Here is a 12,626-nt window from a genome sequence, read left to right as displayed (position 1 = left end):
AGGACAAGGCATTAACCTACTACACCACAGCATCAAACCCTTCCTTATTTACTTCTGCTGTGATCTTTCATTATTCACTTTTCTACTGCCCCACAACTTGACTCATTCCTGTTTTTTTTTTTTTTTTTCTGGGTCCTGGAGGATGGTAGTAGGTTGCTTCTGGGATATCTTTTTTATGTTAGTAGGTACTTGGTAATCTAAAATCATAGTTTTTACTTTCTATATTTCTCTGTTAATCACGAGGACCTTCTAGATGACAGCAGAAAATGCTAGCAGAAATGAGGATATATTAATTTGCTAAGAAAATACCACAGAGAATATGATTTAAATCATGGAATTTTACTTCTCAGAGTTGTAGAGCTTGAAAATATCAGATCAAGGTGCTAATAGGCTCGATTTTTCCAGAAGCCCTTCTCTGATGTGACAGACACATCTATCATTTGATCTGCTTAAAAGCACTTTCTTCAGGTAGAGTTATGTTGGTGGTTAGCACTTCAGTGTTTGAGTTTTAGGGAGGCACATTTCAGTCCACAACAGCAAAGGGGCCCTGTGGTCTACTTCAATGACAGCCATCTCTGCGGAGGATAGAAAGTTTGAAATCAGCATTAGGATTTCTCACATTATTACTGTCAGTGCTATCTCCATCAAATGTGCATTCATGTACACACAAACAAAACTACCTGTACACATAAACACATTCAACAGTGGAAATGCCTGATGGTTGTGTACAGATAACATCAATATAATAATCCATAATATGGCCTATTAGCAGACATTAAAAGAGAATTAGAAAGAATGACAACAAAATCTGCAGTTACCTATATTTATGTCTATATGTATGATATTCAGTATTTATAGTTGCTAAAAGATGAATACTGATGTGTGGAAATAAAAGCTAAACCTTACCTTGCAATATTGCAGCCTAGTCTACATGAAAGATGTCTTCCTAAAACCATTCCCTGGGCCCACTCTGTGGCATAGTAGATTAAGCATCCACCTGCAGCACCAACATCCCACATGGGCACCAGTTTGAGTCCCTGCTCCTGCACTTCCAATCCAGCTCTTTGCTAATGGCCTAGGAATGCAGTGGAATATGCCCTGAGTGCTTGGGCCCCTGCACCCATGTGAGAGACCTGGAGGAAGCTGCTGACTCCTGGCTTCTGGCACCTGGCTTCAGATCGGCCCAGCTCCAGCCATTCTGGCCATTTAGGGGTGAACCAGTGGATAGCAGACCTCTCTTTCTCTTGCTCTCTATATCTGTCACTCTGCCTCACAATAAATAAATACATTTTTTAAAAACTTTTCCCTTTTTAAATTTCTTAATTGTTTTAAAGATTTATTTATTTATTTATTTACAAGTCGAGTTACAGACAGAGAGGAGAACCAGAGAGAAAGAGGGAGGTCTTTCATCTGATGTTCACTCCCTAATTGATTGCAACTGCCATAGCTGTGCTGATCCGATGCCAGGAGCCAGGAGCTAGTTCCAGGTCTCCCAGATCGGTACAGGGGCCCAAGGACTTGGGCCATCTTCTACTACTTTGCCAGGCCATAGCAGAGAGCAGGATCAGAAGTGGAGCAGCTGAGTATTGAACCGGCCCCCATATGGGATGCTGGAGCTTCAGGCGAGGGTGTTAACCTGCTCCACCACAGCACCAGTCCAACATTTTAAATTTCTGATACTCTAAAGTAGCAAAGGACTGCATTACATCTAGGAAAGATGTATTTAAAAATTATAAATCTAGTGCATTTTAGCAGAAGTCCTAACAAATACTTCTGATTTTCTCAACATTATGTATAAATAAATGATAGAATGAGTCATTGTCAGATTAATAGAAGGAGTTTGAGAGGATTGTCTCTCTTTCAATTGTGTTGAATAGTTTGAGAAGCATTAGTTCTTTAAAAGACTTGTAGAATTCAATAGTGAGGCTGTCTGATCCTGGACTTTTCCTTGTTGGGAGGGTCTTTATTACTCATCCAATCTCTGTCTTGGTTTTTGATTTGTTTAGCTTTTCTATGTGTCTTCATGACTCAATTTTGGTATATTGTGTATGTCCAGGAATCTGTTGATTTTTCCTCTAGGTTTTCCAATTTGTTAACCATCACAACAGATGCCCGCATCATATATTGCAGTGCTAATCTGAGTTTTGGGTACTCCACTTCCAAATCAGTTTCATGTTAATATCCCTGGGAAGCAATGGATAATAGCTCAAATTCTTTCCTTCTTGTCATCTAATTTGGAGAACTGTAACCTCAATGGGGACTTGAAACCTGGTCTTGCACAGTGGTAGCCATATAGAAAGTGAACCAGCAGATGGGAGATCTCTCTGCTTCTCTTTCCTTCTCTCTTTGTCTCTGTGTCTCTCTGCCATTTTTTATCATATTAAAGTATTTAATTACTTATTTGAAAGAGTTACAGAGAGAGGGAGAGACAGAAATCTTCCACCACCTAATTCATTTTTGAGATGACTTTAATAGCCAGAGTGTGGCCAGGTTGAAGCCAGGAGCTTTTCCTGCAATGTGCGTGGCAGCATCCCAGCCACTTGGGCCAACTTTCCCTGCTTTTTCAGTCCATTGGTAAGGAGCTGGATCAGAAATGGAATAGCTGGTACTTGAACTGGTGCACGTAGAGGATGCCAATGTAACAGATAGCAACTTTGTCCACTGCACCACAACCACCAGCTCCTCTTTCTGCCTTTCCAATAAATAAATCTTTTGAAAAAGAATTTAAGGTAGTAAAAGTAATCATGACTGAGCAATGACAAATTTATTGAAGTGATCGACTTTCTTAAAGGTCTATTTATGAATTTGAAAGGCAGCACTAGAAAGAGAGAGTGGGAGAGATGGATCTTCCTCCTGGTTTGTTCGCTCCTCAAATGGCTGCAGTGACTGTGGCTAGGCCAGACTGATATCAGGAGCCAGGGGCTTCTTCCAGGTCTCTCACATGGGTGCAGGAGCCCCAATATTTGAGTCACCCTGTGCTGCTTTTCCAGACACATTAGCAGGGAACTGGATCCGTTTGGAGCATTAATGTCTATGATACTCTCCTTGCAGTTGAAGGATTTAGAATCCATTTCAATTATGGGTGGGCCAAGTACAACAGCTCCCAATTGTCCAAGGTTTGGATTAGATGGGTTCTGAGAAATTTTGTTAAAATAGTTATTAATCATAACTCTCAGTTTAAGCTTTTCTTACCAAATTTTCATGTTTGCTGATGTTTATATCTATGGGAAAATTGGGTCTCTGGATTGTAACCAATGAAAGCATCCAGACTAACAGTAATAAGGTCAACAGTCAGCAGAATGATGTCCAGCTGAACTGAAATAGCTTTTCTTATTTGGTAGAGGGGTTACCTCCTGCATTATACTGACATACTGACATAGACAGTAGATATTGGAGCCTGTCTCTTCTGCCAAATGGAGAATGCCGCATTTTGATCCATCATATATATATTTATATATTATAATATATATTATATATTTCTATACATAATATAGAATTACATATAATTATCATAAATATATAATATATAATTATATATAAATATTATATATGAATTTATTTATATATAAATATATAATTATTTCTGATCCAGCTTACTACCAATGGATTGAAAAACCAGTGAAAGATGGTCCAAGTGCCTGGGTTGCTGCCACACACATTGGAGGAGGAGCTCCTGGCTTCAACCTGGCCACACTCTGGCTATTGAAGTCATCTCAATAATATATATATATGATATATATAATAGTTATAATAAATTATATAATATTATCTGTTTATAATTATTATATATTATATAATATATGATAAAGCATAATATATTTTATATATGAATATATTTATATACATAAATATATATAAATAAATGTAAATATATATATATATAGAATTTATTTACGTATTTGACAGGTGTACTTACAGACAGTGAGAGGAAGAGACAGAGAGAAAGGTCTTCCATATGCTCATTTACTCCCCTAATGACTGCAATGTCTGCAGCTGGGCCAATCTGAGCTAGGAGCTTCTAGGTCTCCCACATTTTGGCAGGGACCAAAGCACTTGGAACAGCTTCTACTGCTTTCCCAGGCTATTGCAGAGAGCTGGATGGGAAAAGGAGAAATGGGGACTAGAACTGGTGCTCATATGGGGTGCCAGCACTGCAGGTAAAGGATTACACCACTGCACCACAGTGCTGGCCCCAGTCTATCCTTTATTAAGGAGATCTCAGTAATCATGTTCAGGTATTGCTGTCCTATATTCATGGCCAAAGTCCTAGCAGGCAACATGGTTTGGAGAATCGTAAGCACAAGGTGTGTAGGAGACTTCATTTCTCATACAGCACAGTTAATAACAAGGTTCCAAGAGGGGAAATTACTTGCATCATAGTCTTTGAGAACTAATGGACATCACAGGTGATCTAAAGAATTTAGAAGGTTTGTGAGCCCCTAGAGTGAAAAAGTCACTGGGAGCACAAGGACAGTGCCTAGAGTTTATTTTGATGGATTTTAGCCCCTTTCATTGGAGGGAGGCCCGAAGAAGCTGGACTGATTAGTAAACCTCAGAAGTGTCTTTTCAAGGTGAAGGCAAACTGAGACTGAGGGGTTTTTGGAAAAACGTTGAACAAAAGACATTTCCCACACGTGGTTAAGACACATCATTTATCTACTGATTTTCATCAGATCTGTTAACATTAGGTATAAGGTACAGTGGACATGGTGGATGGCATATAGCAATATGATTTTAGTAATATATCATGAGGTGCTTTTTTTAAATGGATTTAGCAGGTAAAATTGGGCTACCTAATGGGATGTAGCTGGAATAATCACCTTTTTGTTAAATAAATCTGAGGTAATAAATGTTAGTGTATGAAGACATTGAGTTTTCTTTTATTGGGCCTTCTTGGTTATTTTAATCTGGGATCTGCGAATTCTCATTTTCTTTATTTTATTCCTCATCATGTCGGACCAACTCTGCTGCTTTGGGGATTTTTTTAGTACATCTGATATTTGGAAATTTAGACAATAGTATAGTTAAAATGAGATGTACCAAGTAAAGTATTTATTTTTATTCTGATACATATTTTGGAATTCTTCTAAAATTCCTATTGAGTATCCTTGTTAAATTTAGTTGCATCCCAGGTTAAGACTTATTGGAGGCAGGCTCCATGGCTCAATAAGCTAATCCTCCACCTGCGGTGCAGGCACACCAAGTTCTAGTCCTGCTGGGAGAGCCAGATTCTGTCCCAGTTGCTCCACTTCCAGTCCAGCTCTCTGCTATGGCCCAGGAGTGCAATGGAGGATGGCCAAAGTGCCTGGGCCCCGTACCTGCATGGGAGACCAGGAGGAAGCACTTGGCTCCTGGCTTTGGATCAGCGCCATGTGCCAGCTGCAGCACACTGGCCGCAGCGGTCACTAGGGGGTAAACCAACAGAAAAAGGAAGACCTTTCTCTCTGTCTCTCTCACTGTCCACTCTGCCTGTCAAAATAAAAAATAATTTTTATAAAAAGACTTATTGGAGCCACTTTAGTGATTATACCCATGAAACTTTGTTAATAAATGCAAATAGAACCTGGGAAAATTGATGTATATCTTATGCTGTAGAGACTTAAGATTGAACATCTTTTTTATCTTTTTTAATTATATAATTTAAAAACAAATTTTAGATTTTTTTTTTTTACTTTACTAAGCCACAGCTCTGGCCCCATTAATATGACTTAACAATGTTTTTTCCTCTCAGACTTATCTCTATTGTTTCAGTTAACTGCATGCCTTTTCTTTACATTCAGATTCCCTCAGCTGTCAAAGCTTATTCATCTTAATTCTGTTGTTCCTATTTCCCTCCCTTTTATTCTGTCCCTAGGCTAATTGAGATCATGATTCTCCATTCCTTCTGTGTGGTGTCACAGTAGGCTTGAAGTGTTCTTTTTCTCTTCTGATTTCTAAAGAAAGAAATTATGTATTCCCCCAGTTTAGATATTTTAATAATGCACTCTAAAACAAAGGTTAAATGTTCTTAATTTGACAAGAATTTTCGGGGCCAGTGGTGTGGCATAGTGGGTAGAGCCACCACTTGCAGTGCTGGCAGCTCATATGGATCCAGATCTCTGCTATAGCCTGGGAAAGCAGTAGAAGATGGCCCAAGTCCTGGGCCCCTGCACCCATGTGGGAGACCTGGAAGAAGCTCCTTGCTCCTGGCTTTGGATTGGCACAACTCTGGCCATTGCAGCCAACTGGGGAGAGAACCAGTGGATGGAAGACCCCTCTCTCTTCTCTGCCTCTCTCTGTGCAACTCTGACTTTCAAATAAATAAATAAATCTTTTAAAAAAAGATTTTTTTCTAATTTTAGATTTGTTCTACTTCATTGCCACTTCAGGGTGTGTGTAAGGAGTGCATATCCAGTTTTTCTATTTTGGAATTTTGGGATTTTGTATTAGCTCTGCTGTGTATTCATTTTTCTTGAGCATTGGTGATATCTTCTCCTTAGTTGTATTAAGAGAGAGAGCAATAGCCCTCATGTCTTTTTAGGTAAGTAAGACATATTAAAAACAGAGCATTCAGTATACATTCATAGTATTTTGACTTGTTCAATTGATTTTCCTGACCTCCCTTGGATATTCTTGGTCTTTGCTGTACAACTTTCTATACTCATTAATTCTTTGATATTCCCAAATCCAGAAAATGAATGACTCAACAGCTGTGTTCCTGTATTTGCTGGGATTCAGGGTAAGAAGCAAAGTGGAGGTGTTCAGGAATCTAAAGTTACATGCTACATAGCAAAGCACATCATTTCCTATACAAAGTGACTGGGAAATCCAGAATCTTTTGCACACATATTGGATCCTGAACTATTACTGACCTATTCAGTAAGATTTTAATGTATTTATTTTCTGTGTGTGTGTTTGTATTTCTAAATAAACTCTGCTGGGCTACTTAACATTAACATGTATTGCAGAATTCTTTCATCAGTTTTTACTTTTAAAAAGTTTCTCTTTCAGTTTTATGGGAGAGGGTAGAAGTTTCCTGCTATGTAACTGAAAATTCATTCATTCATTAAAGTTAAAAATATTTGTTGCAAATTGGTAGAATACTATTAATTCTCATGTGATTTACATGAAACTAAATACATTCTCTATTTTGTTTTGCTTAAAATTTCCGCATGTGTGGACTTCTTTTTTCCTTCTTGCCCCAAATCCCTTTTTGTATTGGGATGGCAAATGGGTTTTACACTGGAGAAAACATGTTATTTTGGCAAAGAAGTACTTAGCGTTCCTGCTTCAAGTATTCAAATATTGCATTGGAAATCAGTATATTTGTTTACTGTACAAATGTCCTTCATACAATTTTGTAATCTTCTGGGATGGGAGAGGAAGCAGGAAATAGGAGGATTATGGGTGGGAGGGATGTTTTGGGGGAAGGGAAGCCACTGTAATCCAAAAGCTGTACTTTGAAAATTTATATTTATTAAAAAAATTAAACAATTTTGTAATCTTCATCTTCCTTTTTATTTCATCCTTTTTTTAAAAAAATTCATTTATTTTACTTGAAAATCAGAGTTACACAGAGAAGGAGAGAGAGAGAGCAGTCTTCCAACCGCTGGTTCACTCCCCATTTGGCCACAATGGCTGGAGCTCTGCCAATCCAAAGCCAGGAGCCAGCAGCTTCTTTTGGGTCTCCTATGCAGGTGCAGGAGCCCAAGGGCCTGGGCCATCCTCTACTGCTGGATAGTAAGTCTTACTTGCCTAAAAAGATGGATAGTAATTTGAGTAGCCAGGACTTGAACTGGCACCCAATTGGAATGTCAGCACTGCAAGCCACAGCTCTACTTGCTACTCCACAGCATCGGCCCCCTAAATTCTTATGAGTATTGCTACACGATTGGAATTTATAATTGATAATGCTGAACAATTGAAACTGTCTTATTTACAATTGTAGGACTGGATATGGCAGTTCTACTTGAAGTAAAGTATGTAGCCTGCTTATTGTATGATTTTCGGAAAAGCATGTATTTATATATAACAGCAGATCTGTTAATCATTTAAAAGTGAATTGTCATGATTACCCAGATGTAAAGAATGCAATATGTGCTAATGAGTTAGCAGTCACAGACATTTAGAATTAGAGGGATTTTAGAACTTTTTCAATACTGCAGTTTTTATGAAAAACTAATAATTTTTTTTTATTTGACAGGTAGAGTTATATACAGTGAGAAATCAGAAAGGCCTTCCTTCCATTGGTTCAGTCCCCAGATGGCTGCCACAGTTGGAGCTGTGCCCATCCAAAGCCAGGAGTCAGGTGCTTTCTCCTGGTCTCCCATCCGGGTGCAGGGCCCAAGCACTTGGGCCATCCTCTACTGCCTTCCCGGGCCATAGCAGAAAGCTGGACTGAAAGAGGAGCAACCAGGACTAGAACACTTTGCCCATAAGGGATACCAGCACCACAGGTGGAGAATTAACCAAGTGAGCCACGGCGCTGGCCCCCGATAAATTTACTCTTAACAAAATATCAAAATATCTTATTTAGTATAAAGTTAGTAGTGAAAAGAGACTACCTTGTTGAACACAGAAATTTGAGATTATATTTCTTGGTATTAATTTGCATCTTAAGGCTTATTGCCTAGTTTATTTCAATATTTCAATCTAATATTACTAATAATATCTTGTACTTAGTGGTTCACTGTGTGCCAGACAATATTCTTTTGATTTTTTAAAAGATTTATTTATTTATTTATTTGGAAGTCAGAGTTACACAGATAGTGAACAAGAGGAAGAGAGAGAGTTCCTCCATCTGCTTTTTCATTCCCCAGATGACCTAAAAGGTCAGAGATATGCCAATCTGAAACCAGGAGCCAGGACCTCTTCAGGGTCTCCCATGCAGATTCAGGGGCCCAAGGACTTGGGCCAACTTCCTACTGCTCTCCCAGGCTATAGCAGACAGCTGAATGGAAAATGGAGCAGCCTGGACTTGAACCGGCCTCCATATGGGATGCCCCCACTGCATGCAGTGGCTTTACTAGCTACACCACAGCACTGGCCTCAAGACAATGCTCTAAAATGATGCATTAATTATTCCCAAATATTGAAAAGTGGCATGGTACACATTTGAATGTGTTGTTTTGTACTAGTTGTAGAAAGAGTTTAAAATATATTTAGATTTAAAAATGTAAGCTTTGATCTAAAGGTTTACTTTCCCTTAAGGTGCCTGTTTGGAAACTGAGAGATCATTGAAGTCTCAAGATAGAGTACAACTGATCTTATCCAAGCCTCCTTTATCACATGAGGATGCTAAATGCCAAGCCCAGAGAAGTAAAGTGAATTGTTCAAGGTCACATAGGTAAGTTGTGGCAGGGATAATTCTGTATTAGCATTAGGTATCCTGATACATAGGCCACTGTTCTGTCAATTTTGTACTCCTTCTGGAGTTAAAGATTCTAAGTTGTGGAAAATTGAATTTGGAAATTTAGTGGTTGCTATGTTGTTATGGTGAGAAATTTCTGTGTATAGCTATGAGTTGCTTAAATTTTATTCAATATATTTTTCTAGTATGTTTGCTATTTATTTGAAATGTATAACAAATAGCTTCATCTATTTGCCAAAAGAATTTTTTAAAGATTTATTTATATTATTTGAAAGTCAGAATTACACAGAGAGAGAAGGAGAGGCAGAGAGAGTGGTCTTCCATTCACTGGTTCACTCCACAGTTGGCCTCCATGGCTGCAGCTGTGCTGACTGGAAGGCAGGAACCAGGAGCCTCTTCCTGGTCTCCTATGCAGTTGCAGGGGCCCAAGGACTTGTACCATTTTATAGTGTTTCCCAGGCCATAGCAGAGAGCTGGATAGGAAGTGGAGCAGCCAGGTCTTGAACTGATGCCCCTATGGAATACCAGCACTGCAGGTGGCAGCCTCACCCACTATGCCACAGTGCCAGCCCTTGCCAAAAGAATTTATAGAAGCTATTCCATATATACACTTAACAATTATTTAGTTACTTGACATGAACTATCCCTGCATATTTGAAAATTTTGAATGGTATCACTTGGGTTTTAAGAATGTTATATTTTAGGTCTCTTAATATTTTTAGTGATGATGTTTTAAAGGCCCTTCCTGTTTTATGAAAAATGATAAGGATTTTGTTTTACAATGGCCATAGTATTACTACTTAAAGCAATAGATTAAATAACACTTTTAAACAAAGTCATTTAATACTAAATTCTAACACACTGGTATATTTTAAAGTGAGAAACTGGATTTCTTTCAGATATTCTAAAGAAGAATGATAATCAAAATTGAAGACATCTACAGTTTTTAATCACTTGTTTTAAATATTGGTCATAATGGTCCAATTTTGAGTTTAATTTTAATTAGCTTTTAAATGATTCAATATGTTTTATAGAAAAAATTCGGAGAACATAATTATATACTCAACCCCCCTCCCTTCTTTTTCCTTCTTTGTCATTTTTTTTAGCTTATGAAATGACATTTTCAGTTTACATTACATTAAAAAGGGTTGTTGAATCAAGGGACAAGTTTAACAGGCAAAAAGCAAAAAGATCGTAATTTAGAGGGAATACAGACAATGGCTCTAAACAATATTTGAATATCACATCTAAACAATATTTGAATAAATTGATAAATATTTTAATTTCTCCTACTAAAATGCTCAAAGTCTTTAATTATTTATCAAATATTAGTGCAAAATTATGGATTTAAATGATCCCAAAAAGTGATGAATTTTTGTGTAATAAAGTCCAATTTTTGTCAAGGCTTTTTGACAGTCTCACAGAAAACTTATGTTTGTGAATGGGAAGAATAATACCAAAATATCCATACTACCAAAAGCAATTTGCAAATTCAATGTAATCCCAATCAACATACCAACGATGTTCTCAGAGCTAGAAAAAATGATGCTAAAATTCACATAGAAACATGAGAGATGCTTAACATCTAAAGCAATATTATAAAGCAAAAAAAAGCTGGAGACATCACACCATATTTTAAGACATATTACAGGGGTCAGCACTATGACAAAGCAGGTAAAGTCACCGTCTGCAGTGCCGGCATCTCATATGGGTGCCAGTATGTTTCCCAGCTGCTCCACTTCTTATACCCCTCTCTGGTATAGCCTGAGAAAAAAGTAGAAAATGGCCAAAGTCTTTGGGCCCCTGCACCTGCATAGAGACCTGGAAGAAGCTCCTGACACTTGGATTCAGATCAACAGAGCTCCGGCCATTGTGGCCATTTGGGGAGTAAACCAGTGGATGGAAGACCTCTCTCTCTCTCTGCCTCTACCTCTCTGTAACTCTGCCTTTCAAATAAATATACTGCAAAAAAAAAAAAAAAAAGAAGAAGTGTTAGCACTGATATAATAACAGACACATAGTTCAATGGAAAAGACTTGGTAGCATAGAAATAAACCCAAATTTCTACCAGCAACTCATATTTAACAAAGGAACTAAAATGAACTGGAGAAAGAAGAATCTCTTTCACAAGTGGTGCAGAGGAACTTGATGATCCATATGTAGAAGCCTGAAAAGAGACTCCAACATCTCTTACACTATGTGAAAGTGAACTCACAGTGAATTAAAATGTAATCATAAGACCCAAACCCAAGTAAACATAGGGAAACTCTAAATATTGTCAACACACAATAGCTTTTGGGTAAGATTCCAATAGCAATAGTCACAAAAATAAAAACAGAGACATTTGAGTATATCCAACTAAGATACTTCTTCACAACAAAGTAAACATCAGAGTGTAGATACAATGAACAGATGGCAGGAAAAATTAAAACTCTGAATGTTTACAGATTTCCAGAACATTTACATGAATTGGAAAAACTCCAAAAAATACAGTGAAGAAACAGGCAAGGATCTGAATAGACATTTCTCAGAAGAAATGTACATGGTCAAAACATGTGAATATGCCCGATGTCACTAGCCATTATGTAAATATAAATCAGAACACCATATCAGTCTCCAACACCTGTGGGAGAATACAACACTCAGGTGTTTGTGTGTGCAGCAAGTGGGTTTAGAGGACCATGTTCACCTCTGGAGAGCAGAGCCTACAGGGAGGTAAAGAAACCTTACTGCGCAGGGGCATGCTAATCTTCTCTGTATCATTCCAATTTTAGTATATGTGCTGCCGAAGCGAGCACATGTGCTGCCGAAGCGAGAAAGAGATGAAAAGAATTTATCTCAGCTAGCCACTAATATTCAAGAAACAAGGTCTTCAGGAAAGCCAACTCAACTGACATTTTCATGTCATTGTTAAATAAAGGAAAAATTATCTAGGTTCAGCAATACGTAGTTTATAAGAGAAAGACTACAGAGTAATTTCCTTGGCATAGAAATAACTTTTTTTTTTTTTTTTTTTTTTTTTTTTTTTTTTTTTTATCCATGAGGGCTTGCTATCACCACCACACACCCACATCCCATATACAAATGCCTGGCTTGAGTGGTAGCTTCTCTGCTTTGAGGCAAGTTTCTGCTAGTGTGCACCCTGGGAGGAGACGGAGGATGGCAGAAGTGCTTGGGTCCCTGCACCCAAATGGGACATCCAGAATGAATTCCCAGTTCCTGGTTGTGGCTTGGTCAAGCTTTGGCTATTGCAAGTGTCTGGGGAGTGAAGCAGTGG

At 38.1% G+C, this 12,626-nt stretch overlaps 1 pseudogene; it reads right to left on the bottom strand.

The window, feature by feature from the left end:
- Positions 1-12,079: 12,079 nt before the first annotated feature.
- On the bottom strand, positions 12,080-12,147 carry LOC149119957 (U6 spliceosomal RNA; annotated as a pseudogene).
- Positions 12,148-12,626: the final 479 nt, after the last annotated feature.

This window comes from Oryctolagus cuniculus, chromosome 21 (assembly GCF_051225735.1).
Source record: "Oryctolagus cuniculus isolate XC-2025 breed Fujian yellow rabbit chromosome 21, ASM5122573v1, whole genome shotgun sequence".
NCBI lineage: Eukaryota > Metazoa > Chordata > Mammalia > Lagomorpha > Leporidae > Oryctolagus > Oryctolagus cuniculus.
Note: the sequence above shows the minus strand (reverse complement) of the source record. Positions and strands in the feature narration are given on the sequence as shown.